Below are 22,945 nucleotides of genomic sequence, written 5' to 3'. Positions count from 1 at the left end.
CCTCCTGCAGACAAAAGATGCCGTTACAGGAAGGTATTATCCACCGGCAGAACAAGCTCATAACACAGTTCCTGATTTTCCCCTGCCTCCAGTTGCAATTCAGCTGTGCCAATACAACTGCACTATAAAGAGGATCACTGAAATCATGTAGGGCAATAATAAAAACCTCTTTTGTTTTCATTGTGGGTTGTCTTTTTTTGGTTTTGTTTAAATATGGATAATTTCAATTAACAAGATTTCTAGGACTAGAGACAGCCTAAAACCCACTATCTATATTTTGCACGTAGATCCAGGCGGGTATTCTGGATGAGAGGGGTGATTCCAACAGAGCTTTACCACCCCATGCATTTCTGCAGACCTTGTAAGTATTTTCAGCGACCAGCAGCCCAATCTGCTTCAGCTGTAGCAAGCAATAATACAATCTTACAGATGACCTGAAAACAGACTTTTCTGGGCGGGGGAGGAAGGCGAAGCAGAAGGAAGAGAGGAAGGAGACTGAATTCCTCCGAGCTCCAGCCAGCCATCTGTGATTTCAAATGATCAAAACGTAGTTTGCACTGCTAGAAGAAATCATCTAACTGCGAGTTGTGATTAGAAATTTCAAAGCTGTGGGCGGGGGGGTGGGATGGATGTTAATTTTAGTATCTGAGACTTTCTCTTAGCTTAACTCTTTCCTCACCCCACACCAGTAAAGCAGTCTGGAAATTTATGCCAGAGAGATAAGTGCCTGCAGTGTTGCTTACATCTGAGAAGAAAAAAGCAGTGTGCGTAAACTACTTTTACAATTTTACATTATTTCTGTGCCACGTAACAATATTTGCCTGGTTTAGCGAGTAAAAAAGCAGAGGATCAATGTGGGTTAAAATCAACCGGTTTGAATTGTAGAAAGTAAATCACGTTGCAGCCTGGTTAGCGGAAATAGCTCGACAGAGTTGTGAGACAATATATGATCTTTTTCAAGTTAAACGGCTGGGAAAAAGATGTTTGGGAATATTGTTTCAAATTTCAACATCTAAAAAGCGAGCGTATTTGAAGCAACGAACTGACTTCTACGGCATGAATACTAATACACATGAAAATGAGAATGCGTTCCCCCACCAGAAATAAATCGGTATCAAACATAAAATACGCCACAGGTACGCATACGATATCGCACCTTTAACAAGCAGCATATTTGACCTGTGTATAAGCCGGCCAACAGACCTAAATTCGGAAAGAGGTAATTTTATTCAGGCTGGGAAATGAAGAGGGCCCTTGCCATTTGTCTGTATGACTCACGCAGAGCTCACTCCCACAACCTGCTACAAAGGCAAGTCTGTGAGATATTTTGGCAGCATCGTTCAGGCAGGCTCATGTACATCACCCGCTCGCCACTTCTTTTCCTCCAACCAGATTGTTTCCTGGGAGCGCAAATAAAGTTGACCTCATTTTAGTGCCGCTTTTCCAAACGACAGAATTTTTCCGAACATTTTAAAGAAACCTGCCAGTTAAAAACACGGGTCTGCGACTGCAAAAAGAGAACGCAGAGCGATGTTTTGATGGGAGGGAAGGGAGGGATTTTTAAGTCTGTTTTGAAACAGAGAAATCCCAGGGCCTATTTAGCAACTACAGAGGAGGAGCAGGAGCCCTCTGCAGAGGGCTGCATCACGTCCCGCATCAGTGCACTCCTCATCATCTTCAGTTCCTATCCTGTTCAAATAGGAAAGCTCGGGTGGAATTTGTCACAGCACCATAAAAACTTTTAGATTTGTAGAGCAATGTGGGAGAAAACATAAACAACTTTGGTTCTTCAGGGTATTCCCGAAGGGTAGCAAAAAAAATCATCAAGGAAACAGGAGGCATAATTTAGGGGGAAAAAAAAAAAAAGACCTGGATGAGGGCATTTTTAAATAGGAGGGAGGGTGCCACAGAGCCGCTGGCGATGGCAGTGGTATAAAGCTGATGGCTGTCGCTCAGGGGGTTTCTGCAGGTACAAGCCTGAGCCGTTCTTTCTTTTTTTACAGCAGCCACTGCTTTGTAAAATCCAGCCCTGCTGCCCAGCCTTTTCTCTCCTGTACCTCGGGGACCATACAGCAGGCCAGCTCTAAGAAATCTCTGCCGAACTTCATTCCCCAAGCCTCATGATTGACACCAGGGTTTGGCTATCTAAGGGGAGCTTAAATGATACTCTCCAAAGTAGGGACTTTAAAAAAAAAAAACAAGGTAGAAGATGAACTCCTGACTGAACTTTCAGACAATGTCACCATTCTTCCCTCCTGGCGAGACAGGCACGCTTCCAGACCCTACCCCCTTTCAGGAGGAGGTTTGCATTTCCTTTTTGTCTCGGCAACTGCCAAGATGAATCCGTCCGAGCAGCATTTGCCCAGAAAAGCCTGTGGTCAGCAACGGCTTAAATTTTGTGTGCCACAGCTCGCGAGTGATGCAAACAAGCTGTTTCAATCACAGCTCCTTTCCCTTTGGAGGCAGAGTGTGGCAACATACCAAGTAAACTGTGGATAAAAGGTAAACTCGGAATCCAGCCCTAGGAGACCAGCTCCAGCTGCATAACGTATGCGTTTGATGCAAAGAGGAGATGAAACTCAATATACTTTAATGAGTTCTGCTTTGAGATTTTGGTTTATTTGAACCTAAAAATCAAAGGAAAAGTTATTAACTGATGGAGGCTGTTTGCCTGCATGGATTAAATTAAGCAAAAACAAAACCCTTGCAAACCAAAACCCCTCTATGCCATTTTATGAACATTTGCAAAAGAAATGCTCACATTTTATACTCTTTCAACACTGTGGGCTCATCATCTGGCTGCCGATATGCATGCAAGATGCCTCTTGAAGATGTAAACTCCTCACAACTTTTATTAAAATCAGCCAAGGGACTCGGGCTAACATTTCGGTAGGAACGGGCCCTGCTATCGTTCGGCACGCAGACCTCAATGCTCAGAAACAACCGTGCTGCCAGGTCAGGAACGCGAGCCTTTATCGCCTGCACCGGGGTATTGCATCGGGGAGGACAGCCCTCGTATGGGACAGTTTGCTGAAGAGATGGTGCTACCTCGTTGTGCAGAACTGAAACGTGAGACAGGTATAAAGCGACTACAAACAAGTGTTTGCTGAAATGACGCCCATTATTTTTATGCTGTTTCCAACCTAAACGATGGGTAAATCCAAGAAAGCAACGGCTGAGCCCTGTCTGTACAAACTGTCTGTGCACCACGGGCAAAAGAACGAGCACAGCTCCCCGAGGCAACCAACCAAGATTTGCGCAGAAGTCTCCGGGTTCTGCTTTGGGACCTTCTGGATCTTTTGGGGACGAGGTCCAAGGTCACTGGGGAACACCTGAGAACCTTCTGAGAAACTTGAGGGTGCTGCTGTTGCTAGTTAAGGAGAGCTACAAGGCCGTGGGCCTGAAGACGCTCTAGCAGCTTCTAACGAGCATGATCAGGTGCACTTGACCTAGGGTGCAGCCACTCCCAAATTAGGGAGGGTCAAGCACCCTTTTAGCCAGTGCTTGGGTAAAGTCTATATAAGAGCCAGGCTCAAGGCACCCCCATTAACTGCAGAAGTTTATGTAAGTCATTGCTGTGAAGGGGGGCTCAGCTTGATTTGTTCCAGCGTAGTCTCAGATATGGTGGGGGCACACAATGTTCCAGCAGATCTTGGAGCAGCTGCCTCTTTGAGCGTAGAGGTTTTTGATGTGGGCAGAGCTTTGGATGATGGGCCCCAGGCTGCAGAGAGCACTCAGGGTCTTTCTCTGAGGCTGGGAGAGATGGCCTTCTGTCCTGCAGGAGGTATCTTGTCTTGGAGGAGCTGTGGTGCCAAGAGAAGGAGTTACAGGAGAAAGAGAGCAGGCTGAGTGTTATCAGAGAAGTTTCATGGGAGACAGACAGGCTTTTCCCTGGGATGCAGCAGCTTGAAGAGCCTCCGCCCCTCTCTGCAATAGAGGAGCAGGCAGTGTCCACCCCCACCATCAAGGTAAGTGAAACTGCTGGAGAAGGGGAAGGATGGAAGTAGGTGACTTTTGGTATTAAAAGGAAAGTTCCTGTCCCACCTAAGGGCTTGTAACTACCAAATAGGTTCATCATGCTTATTAAAGAGGACCCAGATGTGTCTGTAAACAAAAGATAGGGGCCACCTGACCCAAAATCATGCAAGACCTCTAGGAAGAAGGTGTGAGTGACTGTAATGGGTGATTCCTTGCTGGAGGGGACAGAGACACCCACCTGCCAACCTATCATCTAGAGAGGTTTGCTGTTTGCTAGGGGCCCAGATCAGGGATGTTGTGGAGGGACTGCCTGGGCTTGTCCAACCTTCTGACTGCTACCCTTGCTGTTGTTCTACATGGGCATCAGTGATACTATCCGGGGCAACCTGGAGAGCGTCGAGTGATTACAGAGATGTGGGGGTGGTGGTCAAAGGCTTGGGGGCCCTAGTGATGTTCTCTTCAGAGCAGGTCAATAGTTGGCTGCAGAGCTGGTGTTGGCGACAGGGTTTTGGGTTCTATCACCATGGGATCCTGCTTGTGGAGCGGCGTCTGCTTGGGAGGGATGGGATCTACCTCACTAAGCCAGGCAAAGAGACATCTTCTGCCAGTAGCATGGCCGACCTTACAAGGAGGGCTTCAAAGTAGGCATGGCAGGGAAGGGACAGAGTTACTAGGAGCCCTGTGATAGTGACAGATGTGTGTGGTGAGCAAAGGGCCTCGGGTGATAGGAAGGGACCACAAAATCGACAAAAAAGAGGCTTAAGCGGGGTCACTTCTAGCATTTGCATGTAAGCCAGGATGCACCTATGAGGTATCATTATGAAGCAATCCCCCCAAACCCTTTCTGGGAAATAAGCATGTTGGGGTACTTCTCTGAAGTGCGTGTGTGCCTATGAACACTGTGTGGGGAATAAACACTGTGACAGAGCCTTGCGTGCAGTTGAAAGGCTACAGTCTTGTTGGGATCACTGAGAGGTGGTGGGATGGCTCCCATGGCTTCTAACACTTGGGAGTGTTGCAATGGAGGGATACAGGCTCTAGAGGAAAGATGTGTGGGGAAGAGGAGGATGGTGGAGTTTGCCTTGATATAAGAACAGCTGGAATGGGTGGAGATTAGCCTGGGGATGGATGAGAAGTCAACTGGGAGCTTATGGGTGAGGATTAAAGAGAAAACAGATAAGGGTGACACTGTAGTGGGTGGAAAAACAAGTTGATGAGGCCTTCTACAGACAGCTGGAAGCAGCCTCATGTTTGCAGCACCTGGTCCTCATGGGGGAACTCCAATCACTCTGACATATGCAGGAGGGACAACACAGCAGAGTATAAGCCATCCAGGAGGTTTCTAGAGTGGATTGATGTCACCTTCTGGCCCAAATGATAGAGAAGCTAAAGAGAGGTGTTCTGCTGGACCTCACACTCTCTTAGAACGAGGGGCTTGCTGGGAATGTGAAGGTCAAAGGCTGCCTTGGCTGCAGTGATCATGGGATAGTGGAGTTCAGGATGCTAAGGGGAAGGAGCGAGGTAAGAAGCAAGCTGACAGCCCTGGACTTCAGGTGAGCGTGCTTTGGACTCTTCAAATGTCTGCTTGGAAGCATCCCATGGGGCAAGGTCCTGCAGGGAAGAGGGACTCAAAAATGCTGGTCAGTATTCAAGGATCACCTCCTTGAGGCTCAAGAGTTCGGTCCCAACAAATACCAAGTCAGGCAAAAAGGCTGGGAGGCCTGTGTGGATAATTAAGGAGCTCTTGGCCAAGTTGAAACACCAAAAGTAAGCATTTGCAGAGGGTGGAAGCAAGGATGGGCAACCTGGGAGGAATACAGAAGCATTGGCGGCTTTCCTAACCTCATCCGTGGCTACTCAAACCCCAGCTGGAATTTTATCTGCAAGAGATGTCAAAGACTATTGCAAGTAAGGGCTGGGTGAGCAGACAGTGAGGTAGAGAGAAAGCTGGCTGAAGGACTGTGTCCAGAGGGTGGTGATTGGTGGCACAAATGATTAGTGGTGTACCCCAGGGGTTGATACTGGGTCCAGTCCTGTTTAACATGTGCATTAATTGTCTGGATGATGGGCCAGAGAGCACTCCCTGAAAGTCTGCAGGTGATAGCAAATGAGGAGGAGTGGCTGATAAGCCAGAGGGTTGTCCTGCCATCCAGAGGGACCTCAGCATGCTGGAGAAATGGGCTGGCAGGAACCTCATAAAGGCTAAGTGCCAAGTCCTGCACCTGGGGAGGAAGCACCCCAAGGACCAGTATATGCTGTGGGTGTCTGGCTGGAGAGCAGTTTTGCAGAAAAGGCCCTGGGGTTTCTAGTTGATCATGTTGACCAGGAGCCAGCCGGGTGCCCTCGTGGCATGGAAAGCTAATGGTATCCCGGGCTGCGTTAGGAGTGTGGCCAGTAGATTGAGGGAGGTGATCCTTCCCCTCTACTCAGTCCTGGTGAGGCCACACCCAGGTGCTGTGTCGGGTTCTGGGCTCCCCAGAACAAGAGAGACAGGGACATACTGGAGAGAGTCCAGTAAAGAACCGCTAATATGATGGACTGGAGCCTCCCTCCTATGAGGAAAAGCTGAGGGAGCTGGGACTGTTCAGCCTGGAAAGACAGTTGGGGAAGTAATCTTACTCATGTGTATAAATACCTGAAGGGAGGGTGCAAAGAAAATGGAGTCAGGCTCTTGGCAGTGGTGCCCAGAGACAGGACCAGAGGCAAGGGGTACAAAATGAAACATAGAATGTTCCCTCTAAATATCAGGGATGCTTCTTTACTGTGAGGGTGAAAGAGCGTGGCAGAGGCTGCCCAGAAAGGCGGTGGAGTCTCCATCCCTGGAGATATTGAAAAGGCATCTGGACATGGTACAGGGTAACTGGTTTTAGGTGGCCCTGCTTGAGCAGGAGGGTTGCACAAGGTGACCTTCAGAGGTCCCTTTCAGCCTCATCCACTGTGTGATCTTAAGGGCTTTAGGCTCACAGCAGCACAGTTGAGAGGGCTCAGCTGTATGCCCAGAGCAGCTCATGAGTTCTTCAGGCTGCAAATGCTGAAAGCAGAGCAGGAAGGCTTAAAAAAAAAAAAAGGCAAACCAAACCTGGCATTATGTAATGTCTCACTGCTAGTCTCCTAAAAGAAACACATGCAGAGTATGATTCACTTCTCCCATCACCAATATAACTTGGTATAAATCAACGGTAACTTGAAGGAAGTCACTCTGAGGAAAATCAAGCTCACAAAGTATGTGAGTGAGCAGTAATTTCATAAAATAGGGCCAGAGGCTTTCAAGCTCATAAAAGCTAACTCTCTACAGGCAAGGGCCAACAGGCATTTGTAATCGAAAGCATCACGCACCACCTTTTGAGTAATGTAATCCCCTGAAACCAAATAAATACAATGCCTCTATGGGCAAAAACGCAGAAACAGGATTCAGCAGTAGTTCTTTTTGTCTTTCGGCAGCAGTCAGTCATTAACGTAAAGAACAGCAGCAAAACCAAACAAGTTTATACCCAGTTCAACACCCACATCCAAAAAAAAAAGTAACTATAATGACTTGATTCCTCTTGACAACAATAAAACAGAATTTTATCTGAAAGCATAAATGCTCATCAAGGCCAATATTTTGCTTTGCAGACTCTGATGGGCCTCAGGGTAAATTATTAGTGATTACAGCTAATATCAGGATACAGTGTGAGGCACTAAAAAGAGATAATTGAGGAAATGAGGAATTATCTGCTGTTCAAACAATAGATCACTTATGAGGTACAGCACAGTAGCTGCAGAGCAGCATTCTTAGGCTCTGAGGGTACTGTCTCCTCTTTCTCAGCAACCAAAGAGAACCCACACTTATAAAGCTTAATTATCCTCCAGGAGCTCAAGCTTGCTGACTAATTAGTGTCTTGTTGAGACAATACAGAAAAGGACCTAATTTCAATTCTCTGCAAAAACAGAATGGCACAGGCTTGGTCCTGGCTCTTCCCTATGTACTCAGCTCTCCTGCCCAACCAGCACAAATGTAACGGCCTCTCTATCTCCAGTTCTGATAACCTAAACCCAATAGTCCTCAGCCTAAAATAAAATAAACCCGGGGAAGGAAGCTTTGGGAGGTGGGGGTACTCATAAACAGAAAACAGTATGCCTGAGGTAGTATGTAATGGCAGTCAGAGTTCTGCTGCTGCCGCTTCCACGAAGTGTGTTGTGCAAAGTCCCCCTTTGCTCCTATCCGTGCAAGTACAGACACATTTGCAGTGCTTTTATAAATGGAGACTAAACTGCATTTGATGGTCATGTTATTACAGCAGTTGCATCCTTAAAGGAAGCAGGCTTTTCAGCTGCATGGCAGCAGTTAGGAGCAGTTAAACCCTAAGATTTACAGTCAAAATTGTTAGGAAGGTAAAGGTTGGAGGTTTTGGGAGCCAAGTTCTTCTCTAACAGACCACTGTAGTCAAGAGCTACCCCAGCCAAGAAATAGATCTAGCTGCATACAGTAAAAAACCGCCAAAAAGGCACATAAGCCTCTGGCAAATGGGTTCATCCAGCACCTCCCATCATCCCGGTGAAGAAAATGTTTGATGTCTGGGCTGATGAGCAGAATGGAGTATCTGCAGTAACATGTTATTCATGAGTGAGCCTTTAGATGAGTGTATGGCATAGCAAGTGCAAATACCCATTATGGTTAATAAATCAGTGTTGATAATAATTGTAGTTAGCAAACATGCAGGAGGGGAGAATTTCAGACCACATCTGCTTCATACTGAGATGGGAGACACCTGAGATTTTCCTTCCATCTGAATGATTTCACCTTGCTTTTTTGGCATTTGACAATAGCTATTATTGTGCTGAGCTCTCAAAGAAACTATTCTCTGTTCTCAGTGAGCCAGAATCCCCCTTCAAATCCATCTCCTTGGTGGCCAGCCTGGATTTCCTGCTTCTTGACTGGAGTGTCCTGGTGACAAGTACCTGGGTTTGTACCTTCTCTAGCCCTGGAAAATCAAGGGAGCAAAGGAAAACAGCCACAATTTGTTCCTGAGCAGGTTAGGTCTAGACACCCATTTTACATCTTGCAGGGGAGGACCCTCAGATCCCACAACCCTGTTTGACTCAATCTAGAGATACATGTCTACTCCTTTACTCGCATTTTGCTCCCTGCTTGGGCAGCGGAGTCGTAAGCGTTATCTGGCGGTCAAAATACGATGTCTAGTTTTCCTGAAGCCACTGGTCCTGTCCAGCCTTTTTAAAATCTATCTCTGGCAGGTCACGGAGCAGTGTGAAATAAACTGCAGGTTGTGCAGCTATCCATCTATCACCCAGTTTAGATGGATAATTTACATCAGCATGATAGCTCTATCAAATCTTTTTTCCTAAAAAATGCCACGTAGAAACAGAAAGATTAAAACTGCAAATATACGTGCTCTGAAAAAGCCAGTTCAGCGCGAGGTCAAGATTAATTACCGCTTTAACCAGCGCATTGCTGCGGGTGTGCGAAGGAAAGCATCTTTCACACAGGCCCTGGGGGAAGGCATGCTCCACCGCACCAACACCGCTCATGTTCTCATTTGTTGCCTGCACGAGGTATGCTAAGAAGCAGCTGAGCACAGAAAAGTTGAGGAGGGAAAATGTAAAAGATTAATTACAGGGAAGATGCTCACAGCTGTAAAAAGCTACGGACTTGGGTCCACCTACTGACTTGAAAAGTTTATCTCAGGGCAATGACACAAGCAAAGGTAAGACAGAAGTCTGTTTAAATTGATAAATGTAAATGTTACTACAATAAATGATCTCAAAATAGGAAAATAACACTTTTTAGAAAGCAAATGGTGATTGTATCAAAGTGTTAATATAAGATGGCAGACAGATAGCTCTGGATGCTGCATTGCCCTGGAAAACAGGTCCCAACACCTGACTTGTCCATTCCCTCAGACAAAGTCATCCCAAGGCCTCTAGGATGTAGGGATATGGACCACTGAGCTATGACTGTTTCCCTAAAAGTATGCTTGAACCACCTGGTTGTGCAGAAGAGTCTGGAAGAGAAGGCTGCACAGCCAGCCCGGATGAGCCACACAGCTGGCCCCAGATGGCAAGCACCACTGGCACTGGCCAGGGCACATGGTGGGGTCTCTGCAAACTGTGGGGCCAAGGCTGAGCAGCCCACATCCAGCAAACCTCATCCTGCGCTGAGGTACGTCAATACCCTCAACTGCACCCAGGAACGGCTGCCGATGGTGAGACCGGAGCAGGAACGTTGCACAGGAGTGCTGTCCTGCTCCTTGCCAGCTCTCCTCAACACTGGTTGCAGCCCTGTGACACCCCAAACATCAAACAGTGGGAAAGCCTGGCCCCAGCAGGGATCCACCGAGCAGGACTTCTTGTGGAAAGGGTCCTGACAGAGCAAGGCTCTTATCATGCAGTGACAGGAGCGATCTCAGAGTATTTTTAAATAATGACCTGGAACAAACAAAGCACAGGACAGAACAGACACAGGAAAAGGAAGAGTCTAAGATCAGTTCTGCCATATCAAACTAGACACAAGCTCTAAATAGGGGTGAAAGATAATTAGAAGTATATATACACCATGTGAGAGTTCAATTCCTGCTGGGGAGAAGCCAAAAGATCAGCTTCCCACATCCCATGCCAAGGTCTGTGCAGGCTTGGATGAGAGCGAGCTGTCCCTCAGCTTTACGAGCCAGCCAAACTACTTTAAAAGCAAAACCTGAATCATTTGCAAGGATCCAAAATCAAACCCTCGAGACAAGGAAAAGATGCTGTGAGTTACTTTTTGAGAGACAAACTCCTACTTAGCTTCACATTGCAAAACCTGGGCTCCACACACGCGCGCACACGTATCCACCAGCTTTAAATCTGGGCAGAGGCAGTAGCCAGCCCCAGCCTGGGGGTAGCCCCGGGGGAGGGCACAGTCACATCTGCCACCCCTGCAGGGAAAAGGTGAGACAGGCTCCAAAAAGGGGAGCTTCGCTATCACGTGCGCTTTGGTCCATTTAAATACTTAGTTAATAAAAAAATCTCACCCTTCTGTCTTTAAAAGGGGCTGTGCCATATACAGGCTGTTGCAACATACCAGGCAAAGAATGTTTTTGGGAGCACACAAAGGCTGATGCTGAAAAGAGCTTTTAAATTCAGGCTCCAAACAAGTCTGCCTCCTAACACCTTTACTTTTAAGAGCGGGGAAAATGTGGGACTGTTCCTTTTTCCCTCCTTCACAGAGTCAAAAGGGGAGGATAAGAGAATAGGTTTTTCTGTGATTAACACACAAGTTTTCAGGCAAATTGATTTTTTGCAAGTCTGCTTTCTACCACTGGTCTGAAATAACTGATGGTAACCTCGCTCCTTTACGTCCCCCTCTTTGGAGGCAGATTTATAGAACGCACCACCACTCTTCTTTCAAGAAAATTTCTTCCATTGCAGATGAGGGGGCAAAGAAGGACGGGAGGAGAGGGCACCTCATCTCTGCAAACCAAGTACAAGCAAAGAGAACAAAACCAAATTACCTGTGCTGTGAAGGGCCACCTGGCCCAGTGCTGGGGCAAGAAGGCACACCTGGGGCACACCTGGGGCACATGCTGGCTCCTGGCCGCGGGGGGGGGGGGGGGGGGCACACGGGACAGGGGCCAGCCAGGCACCGACGGGGCAGGGGGGTAGAGGAGGGCACGGCATGCATTGCACACCTGCCAGCATTGCACACCTGTGTGCAACACACGGGCGCGCACAGATGCGCTGCACGGCGCCCGGGAGCGTTGCACGCACAACGCTTTGCACGCCCGGCGTGCTGAGCGCACGCACAATGCACCGCTCGCAGGATGCGCTGTGTGCGCTTTGTGCAAAGTCGTGCATCGCACGCGCGCTTTGCACACACTCGTGCAATGCACGCGCACTTGCACGTGCCCTACACAGTGGTGCTGTGCGCTCACCGTACACACAACGGTGCTCTGCACGCACACGCACTTCACGCTCGCGCGCTGCATCGCACGCGCGTGCACCGCACACTCCCCCGATGCACTGCAGACACACACACACCGCTGCCTTGCACGCCCGATCCCGTAGCGGGGACCCCCGCCCTCACCACCCCCCCCTCGTTCCCGCCCCACGGCTCACCTCCCCTGCGCGGCGGCGGGGTGCCCGGCGGAGCCCGGCCATCAGCACCCCATGGCGGGGCGACGGAGGCGGGGCTCCTCCGCGGCGCTTCAGCACCGTGCGGGCCCCATGTCCGGGGCGGCGGCGGCGGCGGCGGCCGGCGGGCTCATGTCGCCATGGCGGGGCCGGTGCGGGGCCGCGACGACGGGGGAAAGGGGGCGGGAGGGGGAAGGCGGGCCGCCGCCGCCGCCGCGGGGGGTGGGGGGGGATTAAAATAAAATAAAATAAAAATTAAAAGGGAAGGGGGGGAGGGGGAGCGAGAGGCAGCCCGCAGCCAGCCGCTTCCCGGGGGGAGCAGGGGAGGGAAAGAAGGGCCGGCGGGGCGGCCTCTCCTCAGCCCATCCCCGCCTCCCGCGCGGGCGGGGCGGCCGTTGGCGTTCAGCACCACCGGAGGGGGGGACAACGCCGCGCGGGGGGCGCTGCCGCGGCGCCGCCTCTCTGTTCTCTCACACACACACACACACACACGCACTGCCCTGCGTCGCCCCTGGGTACGTGCTTTGCCGCTCGCTGCCCACGCCGCGGCGGCGGGTGGGGGGGGAGCGCCCTGGTGCGAGAGGCGGCGCGGGGCCCGCCGGCGGGTGGCTGTGAGGCGGGGGGGACATACGGGACTCTCTTCCCTCGGGCCGCCCGGCGGAAGGATCGCGCGGATGTAGCGCGAAAACAAGCCGCTTCATCGCTGTCCCTCCGCGGCGCCTGCGCGGCTGTGGGGACGGGCGGGCGAGCGGCTGGCGCTGCTGTCTCCGTGCCGGCGCTGAGGGGGCTGCGGTGCACGGCATCCCCCAGCCCCGACTCCCGGTGTGACGGAGCCGTGGGTCCTTGCCCGGCCGGTGGCCGCGGAGGGTGAGTGGGAGCAGCGGAGAAGGGCCCGCCGGGCAGGGCCGTGGGGGCGCTTGGCTCTCCCCGCCGCCTTCCGCGCACCTTTCCCCTGCAAGCGGCGGTGTGGGCGTCTGCGGCGCCTGCCTGCTCCTTCCAGCAGTCCCAACATCAAAGGAGGTTTAAGTTCGCCCCCCCTCTGTGCCGCTTTGGCAGCAGGCACGTTAAAGCTTTAAAGTTTCATTTAAAACACTCGCGAAACAGTAAGCCAAGGCGTTTATTTACAAACACCTTCTTGTGCGGAAGCTCAGCATAAAGCGTCAAGTTCTGACTGCTTTTATGTCCGTGCCGTGTCTCCAGGCCTGTGTTTGCTGGGACAGAGCTGCCTGTCACAGCTAGAGTTGCCTTACTTATGCCGTGCAAGATGTAAATAGGAATTTACCCTTTACTGGCTTTATTTACTTACTTAGGCCTTGCCCCAGCACAGAGGCCCGCAGGAGGGATTCACTGTCCTTTTTCTTTCCGTTTCCAGATGGCAGGCTCTGTCTGGCAGCCCCACTGCCATAGCAGAAGATAGAGGTGCCTGAAGTGCCAGGGAAGCTGAGATGTTTTCTCACAGCTCCATTTATTCCTTTTGTCTGCTCAACTAAACTTGTGAGTGTTCAAATTTTTTGTAACATAAGTGTTTTTATTTTTTTTCTGGAGAGGGATGGGTGTGCGTTATAATACTGCACAGTAAAAACAAGGAACAGAATAAATACTTTGCATGAAAATCCTGGCACCGTGAAGACGACTGGCACAACCTTGCTATACCACTAGAGGTTGAAATTCGCAGATAAAAGCAAGAAGTTCAGAGCAAAGGCAACTCATTTTCTTTAAACTCTTTCCAGTATCTGTAGTTATTAGCTTTCAGACGGCACACAAAGGAGGATTTCCTCTAGAGATAATAAGCACAGTGACATAAATCAAGCGTAGAGAGAGCATAGAATTTTTTTTTTCTCTTTATTTCCTGACAGATTAACTCTGAATCAGTTTGCTAAAGATTCATCTGTTATGAGTTTTTTTAACATTCTCTAGTAACTCTCGGGCCACAGTTATAAGACTGAAATGAAAGGCTATTTTTGCTGCGGCAACCAAATGCCTCTGTGCATAGGGTGAACTGCTCTTTGAATCCAAGATTGCTGTGTGCTCCTCCCTTCCATTTCTCTTACTTTTTATCTTGGAATAGGATATGCCTTTTAGAACTAAGAAGGTGCAGAGAAGGGCAAGTCCCACTGGAATTTTATCTAGCTTCCCCAATTTCATTCTAATTCTTCTGGGTCCCATTGTTGAAGGATCAGTGTTTAAGAAGTCTGTAAAGCTGTTACGGTTTTCCAAAATCGGTTGTCCCACTGGTAGTTTGTGACAGTGACCAGGTGAAGATAATTGAGCTGATGTTCCTAGCTGGGAAGTTCTTGCTGGAGATCTGACTGGCACCGTCCCCAGATTGTTCCGTTCCCGCTGTTACAGCAGTGCTTGCATATTCTGACTATTTGCTCAAGGGATTTCCATCAGGGCCCTTCCCAGAACATTTCGCATGTCAGCGCTGGGAGCCCGAGGCGGTGCGGCACATCCTCAGACCAGCAGGCTGTGGAATTGATGGTTTGGCAGGAACTTCTAGCGCTCACATAACACAGCCGAGTTCCTTGTATTCATCTTGTGCTGAATGTGCCCTCAGCTGGATACGTACGATTACATATGCCTTTGTCCTCAGTAACAGTAGGAAGGGGCAGTCGAGGCGGCACCTGACTGAGTTGAAAGTAGCGCAATAAACTACTCGGCTACTGGATCGATACTCCTTCCGAAGGAAATCCTAGAGACTGAGGAGCAAGTCACCTGGCGCAGAAGGGACCTCGGAGCAGGTCTTCCTAGCAGGGTGGTCAGTTGAAGGCCAGGTCTCCCGCGACCACTTCACGCCTCTCTAGGAGGTGGCCTAGGTCTGCGCACACCCCCCCGGGGGTCAAAATAGCGGCACAGTTGTACACAGTCCGAGAAGAAAGACGCAGCATGTGCCCGGAGCAGCTGAGGGTTGTGGCGGGCAGGCTGCCCTAAGTACGTGGCTGCTGAGGGATTTAGAGACGCTGCTGAGAAAGAAATGGAGGCAACCGGCAAGAACTCTATGTGTTTGGGCCTGTGGCCTGGGGAGAAAGCAAAAGAGGCAATATTAAACCTAGAAAAAGAATGAACCTGGTGAATGTAATGGAGCGGACCTGGAGGAAGGCCGTTGCACCACTACAAGCAGGTGTTCTGCGTGCAGGGACCTGACGCACCGTACAAAAATCCGACGCCTTGGAACAATATAAAGACCCCAAGTGCCATGTCAGCCACGGAAGGAGGACACTTTGGTAGCAGGGAGAAAGCCTGTTCATCCCTAGGGGGGTGAAATGAAGCATGTCTGTTTCAAAGAGACTCGACAGGACAACTGCACTGTCACGGGTGGCAGGTACGGTGGACTCGCCGTCCGGGCGTGCAGGGGGCTTACAGTGATACCGGTCATAGCAAAATGAAACGCGTCCCAGCCTGGCTCCCAAGACAGCGTGACGGCACGCACGTGTAACTACACAGGTGGCCGTTGCCTTAATGCAGACTGGGCTCTAGGGAGGTGACAAAACAATAGATATTAGACCAGTGAGAGATCCGCGTTAGTGGAAACAAGAAAATTCCACGTATAAGGCATACCTGCCCTTCAGCCTGATTTTTCTCCTGCTGAGTGGAGGGCAAGAAGACTCGCTACTGGATTCACAGCCAAATCCCAGTATGTGGAAAAGGGAAGGACATGTATCTTTGCAGCAGACGTTTCTATCTGCGCTTAAACACCCTTCCGAAGGGAAAACAGATGGTCTTGTGGTTTGGCTCTGCGCTCTGCTTCGGAGACCCGAGCGCTGTTCACTGCATGACTTTTGACCAGTCAGTTAAACCCACGGATGCAAAGGTTAATGCTAATTTTCATATCCACCCGACTTAGGTGCACGCAAAGTCCAGCACGGGCAAGCAAGCTTGATGAGTTCAAGTACATATGCAGACGGCAACTGCAGAACAAGGATAAATTTACCCTCGTGTCAGGTTGGTTGTGAGGCAAAATTAAAATATTTGGTAAAGCATTTGAATATCCCGAGAGGCTGGAGACATGCAAACTTTTAATAGTAATTGCTGTTCGGGTTTAGCCGGTCAAGTTCAGCGTAGCGTGGCAGAATAAGTCTAGTTATTCCTGTGTTTGTGCTTTGGACATTATATAACTCATCTATATTTATTGCTAACCTAAGATCTTTAAAATAGCAAGCAAGTTTTGATCAGCCCAGAGAAGGCAATATTGATGATGGCCTAAAGAACAAAACACACAAAACCGTAAAAAAAATTAATGAACAAGTCCTCCTCTTCTTTTGCAAACCAATCTCGAACATAACATTGGGTAAGCAGCGGAGCTCTCGTCAGAAGTCACATTCATCACGACAGAGGAAGGGCCTGGAGCATCTCTGCTGCCTGCCCGTAGGCAGGCTGAGCTTGGGCCGTTGGTGGAGGAAACCCTCACAGCGGCATCTGAGCGCTCTTCGAAGCGATCAGGAGAGATATGTATGCTGATAGCACTGAAGAAATATCATCCTGAGGCTTACACGGGGCTTGGAAAGACTTCTCTTCTTGGAGGGAACTCCTTTTTTCAAAGATTAGCATGAAACAGACTCTCGGGAAGCCATTTTTCAAAAGCTGCAAAGAAAGTTACGTTCCGTTTCTTTGTCTAGAGGCTCAATTTGCAAAACAATATTGTGGAACACTGGGAAAAGCCACAGAAGGAAACGAGGAGAATCCTAAAAAATTGTTTGTAGTGAAGTTACCTGAGAAGACTTTGCTCAGCTTCCTGGGAGTAAGTGCTCATCAAATAAAAATCATCAGCACCCAGGAACTCTGAGAGAGGAATGAGATGGGTTTGAGCACTGAACTGTCTTTGACCTCTGTGAAAACTGAGCTATCCAAAATCGCTAGTTATTTTTGCAAATCTTATCCTTTCTGTGCAATGAATCAATCAGTGGAATGCCAATTTTCCAAGTAAGTAGTGTGGAAGTCGGTACATGCAAATTATAAGACTGCTGTGCCTTACAAGTACCTTAGCTATGCTTGTTCTTACAGGCAATAATGAATTACCCTTTGGAAAAACAAATAATAATCTAGTATTCCTGAAGTATGTGGCAAAGGAAAAAAAGAAACTAGATGCAGGCTCCTTCGTTTCTTTCAGCTTACAATGTAGATTTCCACTGCAGCTGGACAGACAAACGCTGGCTTCAGTTTCACAAGCAGAATCCAGCCGTTCCATGCGTGAAACCGAAGCTAAATTGTTGTCCCGGCATGGAATAGGAAGAAGCATGTAGCCAATAAGAGAGACTAGCAGCAAGCAAGCCCCCTTTCCAAAGTACTCTGCATTGGTTTACTTTTTCCAAAACAGATGAGGAAAAAAAAGCAACATAAATTCCTCATCCAAATACTCGTCAGCTTTAGAAAAAAAAAAGTTTAACAAAAAAAATAGCGTGCACACGAAGCGTCTCAGATACCTAAACCCATTTTTTAATAAAGATAACAGGAAGGGGAGCCACGGCTGCGTATAGCACGCACAGCCAACAAATTGTGCAATTGTGCAGTCTGTTCTGTCTCTCTTAAATCACTTGCCAGTTTTAGTGCTCTCCCTTATCAGAAGCTCTCACCTGTCACGCAGGGAGAGGCAGTCTCAGGTATGTAGCCACTTTTGATTGTAAGTCCGCAGACTCGCATGTTCAAAGAAGTCTGTTGACATTAGAAATCATCATAAGCTGCATCACGGGAGTGCCACATCAAGTGTAACATCTCCACGGCCTCTTAGGAGTGGTTTCTGACAGCCTCTCGCAACTTCTTCCTAACAGCAGGAATATAAATTATTTACTAGGGAAACAAACCCTGCTACTTGAGCTGAAGAAGATTCCCTTACTATGTGTTCCCACCCCAGAGCTTCTTAAAAGAGAGAGACACGCTTCTGCTTTGATCCAGAACAGTGAAATACATGCTTATATTTAGGAAATGAAGTACCCCTTTCACATTCAGCGATTAATTCGGAGAGGACAACTGCAGGCACTAAATTAACCTTTTTACCTGATTTATTTTTACTAAGTAAATGGCCCCATAATATAATTTTCTCAGCCAGAAGAGATAGTTTCTGCCGTTTGCTTTACTATTTGTTCTAATCTATTCCATTTAACTCGGTAATGGTAAAACCTTCAGACTGCGTCCCTCACCGTAGGGATTGCACCTGTAAATCAATCGTTCTTCCTAAAAAACAGACGACTCGTCAGAAATGCACGTCGCACCACGCGAGAACACCAGCAGCAGACAGGAACGTATCTCCTCCTCTACAGCATTTCCAATTTTACCCTTGTAGTATTGGCAGAGTGAATGATAGAGTGGAACAGCTAGCCGATAGTAATATTTCACGCGCATTTCTCCTTGATTTTGTTTCCTATATATGATCTACGTGCCTGAAGCCAAATTACTATAGGGAAAAGAATCCTCCTTAGTTTAACTGTCTGTATCCAAACCTTTTTTGACCTGCCCATTGAAAGGATAAAATGGTGCCCAGTTTTTGAAAAACTCTTTTCAAATAGTCATCGTCTGCCATGATGTTTAATTCTTGTATAATTTGATTTGAAGAGATGCGGTTTCTTGGATCGCTTTCTAAACTACAATATAATTTCTTATGGCCCTTCTTAATAGCGCTAGAAGTAAAAAAAGAGTGGTAATACGGCAGTACGGCAGAAGCAGAAAATTGCCTACTTTCGCAATCCAAGATCAATAAATAAATGGACGTTATAAACGCTAAGGTGTTAACTGCAAAAAATAGTCATAAAATCAAAGAATAACTGAGGTTGGAAGGGACCTCTGGAGGTTTTCTAGGCCAAACTCCTGCTCAGAGCAGGACTTATTTCAAAATTAAATGAGGTTGAATAGTTTTCCACATTGCCCATAACAAAGATGACGGGTAAGCGGATGTGAACGGACATCAAGGTAAATCAGGGCAACGACGGCTGTGTACTCGTGCGCATGCCTACTCCAAACAAGCCTTCAGCTAAAGCAACTTTATCGTGGTCTTCAGGAAGGGAGAAAATGTGAATAAATGTAAATACCTTAAAAATTCATTCTCTCCGACTCATTTAATACAGGTTTTCTTGCATTTTTTCCCTTCCAGAATATAAAAACTCCTTGCTTTTCTCCATGTGACCACTTAAAGGCGGTTCACGTTAATTATCTGACCGCGGTTATGCTTCGCTGTAGACATCATCTTCTATAATTGGATATGTTATGTCCTGGAGAGTTGGTATCAGCACTGTAGGAATTTATAAATGTATAGTATTTCTGTGACACCTGTAGGTATACGTGCCTTGTTAAATGGGTAATTTGCTGCTCAGTAACATAGTGACTTGTACTTTTCCGTGTGGGTCAGGATCATGTTCGGTGACGCTCTTTTGGATCCAAGAAAGGCTGCAGATTTTACCAAAGTGACGTACACTCCCGTTTCCTAAAAATCACCTGCCCGCAAAACTGGATACAGCAGTCTTCGTTTCCTGTCCTCGTTCCGGACTCCTTGCTGCTAGGGCCTGGCTTTTCTTACATTGGAGGAGATGGAAGCGTTGCTACGGACCGCAGCAACGGCAGGAGGAGAGCAGACACAGATTAGGCAAGGTGTCGGAGGATTTTCTGCACGCTCTGTTAAGTATTTAGGGAACGGCGTGATATGTGATCCTAAATACGAGGTTAGGCAGTTTGAACTCTTGAGTTAGACCCCAGATATTTCCAGACAGGCAGAGCTACCTACTGACTGTACATCTGAGAAAGTACATCTGAATTATTTCTTCTGGCAAGTATCGAGAGTATGTTAGTGAAATGTGCCTGGATATGGTAGCTTAAGATAGAACTATGCTGGAAAGGTTCCTGCAGCTGTTACTTGGAAAACATCTGCGGTACCGTGCACGGAAATATGTACATCTCTGTTCACACTAGCACAGAGCAATTAATCTTGTGAAACAAAGTATAAATTATTATTGGGAAATATGAGAAGGACATTTTGCACCAATGGACATGGAATGAGTAAAGGCAGTTATCGTTTGGAAAGAAAGGAAAAAAATGGAATATTCCATTTCTGGCACAGGAAATGGAGTAAGATTGGCAGACTCTTCAAGACTTCCGGAACTCCAACTGCTAGTTATTTAAGTAAGAATAACCAAGCCATTAGACTTGAGGGGTGAAATTTTTTTACGCTTAGAGTTGGAAAAACCCCTTCTGTCTGGGATAACTTGTGACAGTCTGTGTTTGTGTAGTCTGACAAAGGGAAGAATATACAGGTGGACATGATTTCTTATTTACAGTTAATGGTTATCCCTTTGCAAAGTACAAAAGACATTGCCCCGAAGAAGTCAATTCTAGCAAAAGTCATACAAGAAGGTAAACTTAAGAAACCCTGGGAAAGGACAACGAGATGCATTTTGTTCACAGCACTTTAGATAGTTAAGGGATTTTTCATCTCTTGAGGCTTTCAAATTAAGCCTGGGTCGTTAGAAGGCGTGCTTACTGAAAGGTAATGGCCTGTTGCATTCAAGAACTCAGACCGGATAATCTGAAAAGCGAGTGTGTAAGGAATTGAGAATGTCTTTGGTAACACAGCAGAGAGCGGCAGGATGAGAAACGCGGAGGGATATCCGACTGGCAGCCAAAAATTCGTCACCGACTGCTACTGAGGCAGGGTTTCTGCTAAGAGCCGATGAGGCGTTGAGTTGCAGTGTGTGACCCGTCATGTCATGTCCCAATAGCTGTGTATGAGCTCTGTGGTACCGAACATCCGTACTTTGCTATTTTACCTATTTTCTCTCACAATACTTGCACTGCATGATTTCGAAACAGAAATCGAGACGGACGTATCTTCCTCTTGTTTCGTGGATGCTTAGTGCAAAGGGTCTTTTGGCCTCTTAGCATTTAATCCAAATTATACATGAAATAGATTTGCACCACGTTAAATCTGAAAATAAATTTAAAATATCTGTTCCCGGTCCTCGTAACTGAATGCCTCCTAGCAAATCGTTTTACTCAACAGCTGCCTGGTTCTACGCTCAGAAAGGTGACTGCTCTTTTTTTCTCGGTTTAACTTTTAATGACTAATTTAAATGCCATTTATGCAGAACCCCTATGATTTTGAAAATGCCTTCTGAAATTATGCTCAGCTCCCTTTCTAAAAAGATACTTTAAAAAGCCTTAAGTACAACATTGCCTAGAATTATCTTGTCAATTAAATAAAAGAACCCACTTGAAATAAGTGACAAAAATATACAGTGAATGAAACACACCTTCCAGTAACAAATCGTTATTAAAAGAGACTTTTAAGCAAACTGCTAGTTACGTGGTCATGCTTAGACAAGCACAAGGTTATTGAAACATACAGCTTCCTTTCAAACAATTTAACTTGCACTGAAGGCAAATTATTGCCATAAAAGCGCTGAAGCACGTTGCTCAGGCATTTGGTGTAAATCTGTTGGCTTCTAAAAGATTACCCTTGCTGCACAACCACGTCAGCGGGATCAGAATCGGGTCTGCATCTTCAGCTGCCATTACAAATATTGCCTGCGATGTCTTCCTGCAGAAAACTGATATATGCATCTGACACTATCTAAAAAAGACAGGAAGCAATATTTTAATAGGCTCGAAGGTGCAACATAGATTTCTGACAAAAGCTGTAATGGAAATCAGGGAGACTGAGCTGGCTCACAAAGGAGCTGCAAAGGGACTAATACAAAGGGCACCTAAACCCGCCCAACGCAGAAATCGTGAATAATAATTATATGCACTGGGTAAGTCATGAAATGTGTCACAGAGTTGGAGTCTTTCCTGATTCCTTCCTTTTTTCTCAGAGAAAAATTTCCAGAGGGTGGAATTTGAACAAGGTGGGGCAGCAACAACCAGCGAGCAACAAAGCTGCAAATATTCTTGACGCGGGGCACTGGTGAAGTCATCCACGAGTGCGTTCGCCTTCTCACCCTCTTTACATGAGGGTTTGCACGGATGTGGGGGTCTAGTTCCCCCTTCCTCTTCTCATGCTGGAGCTATTTTTAAGGCCTCCAAAATGAGATTTGATGATGTTAGAAAAGTAGGTTGAGTTGGACTGGCAGTTAGCTCCTTCACGCTGCTCTAGGTCTTTTCAGCTGTGTGTAGAGAGGTCTCCGTGAAATCAGGCTCACCAAAGAACGCTGTTGACTCTCAGGCCATTTCGTCCCGCTCTGTCAGTATCGGGGATCGAGGATTTTTGTGGTTACCAGCATACCATACGTGGCCTTGCTCAGAGCCGTGAAATAATGGGCAGGGGCCTATCCACGGTGTTATTCCTGGAGCAAAATCCTTTTGCATCAGTGAAAATTCTCAGTGAAGACCTGGAATTTCCTTCGTGGATCGAGATTTTAGCACTACAAGCAATTCAATTTTTAGCTGTGTTTTACAAGTTTTACGCCAACTACAAGGAATAAGAGCATTTTCTAGGAAAGATTTGTTTTCCGATAGACTTTTTGATCTCTCTCTTCTAGTAGCCTCATCTCGGGAGTCAGAAGTTAGGTTTCTCTGTTGTCAGAGGGGATTCAGAAATGCCTCTTGAGACAGCGCAGTGTCGAAAGAACGCTGCATTAAAACAGCATAAACTGGACGAAAACAGACCAAATGTTAATGGAGGCAGCGAAAATGGAAGTCTGAAGTAGTCCCCTTCAGCGCTGTGCATCGACATCTCACCTCCTCCAGAAGTCTGATGCTGCTCCCTTGGTGTTTAGCTGTGGTTTGGCTTTCTTTATACTAGGAAGTTTTGCGATTTAAGTTACATAGACGAACTTCCTCTTGTCCCATGACTTCGATGCAGCTGTGCTGCTATAGGGGTACTTACACTGATACCACAGTGTATATATATATATATATATGCTAGCTTTTTTTTTTCAGTAAA

At 47.4% G+C, this 22,945-nt stretch overlaps 1 protein-coding gene and 1 long non-coding RNA gene across 2 annotated transcripts in view; one reads left to right on the top strand and one right to left on the bottom strand.

Annotated features, from left to right (window-relative positions):
• The window catches only part of CCNI (cyclin I), a 33,839-nt gene extending 21,353 nt beyond the window's left edge, over positions 1 to 12,486 (bottom strand). The window contains exon 1 of the mRNA XM_054825262.1: positions 12,070 to 12,486. The gene's annotated coding sequence lies outside the window, so the exon portion shown is untranslated. The remainder of the gene's footprint in view (positions 1 to 12,069) is intronic.
• Positions 12,487 to 12,789: 303 nt separating this feature from the next.
• On the top strand, positions 12,790 to 21,356 carry LOC129206296 (uncharacterized). The gene is made up of 3 exons (XR_008577086.1): positions 12,790 to 12,951; positions 13,457 to 13,578; positions 19,421 to 21,356. It is a non-coding gene; the product is annotated as an uncharacterized LOC129206296 (long non-coding RNA).
• The last annotated feature ends 1,589 nt before the right edge of the window (positions 21,357 to 22,945 follow it).

Source organism: Grus americana, chromosome 4 (genome assembly GCF_028858705.1).
Source record: "Grus americana isolate bGruAme1 chromosome 4, bGruAme1.mat, whole genome shotgun sequence".
NCBI classification, from domain to species: domain Eukaryota; kingdom Metazoa; phylum Chordata; class Aves; order Gruiformes; family Gruidae; genus Grus; species Grus americana.
The sequence above is the reverse complement of the archived record's forward strand: the minus strand, read 5'-3'. Positions and strand labels throughout refer to the sequence as shown.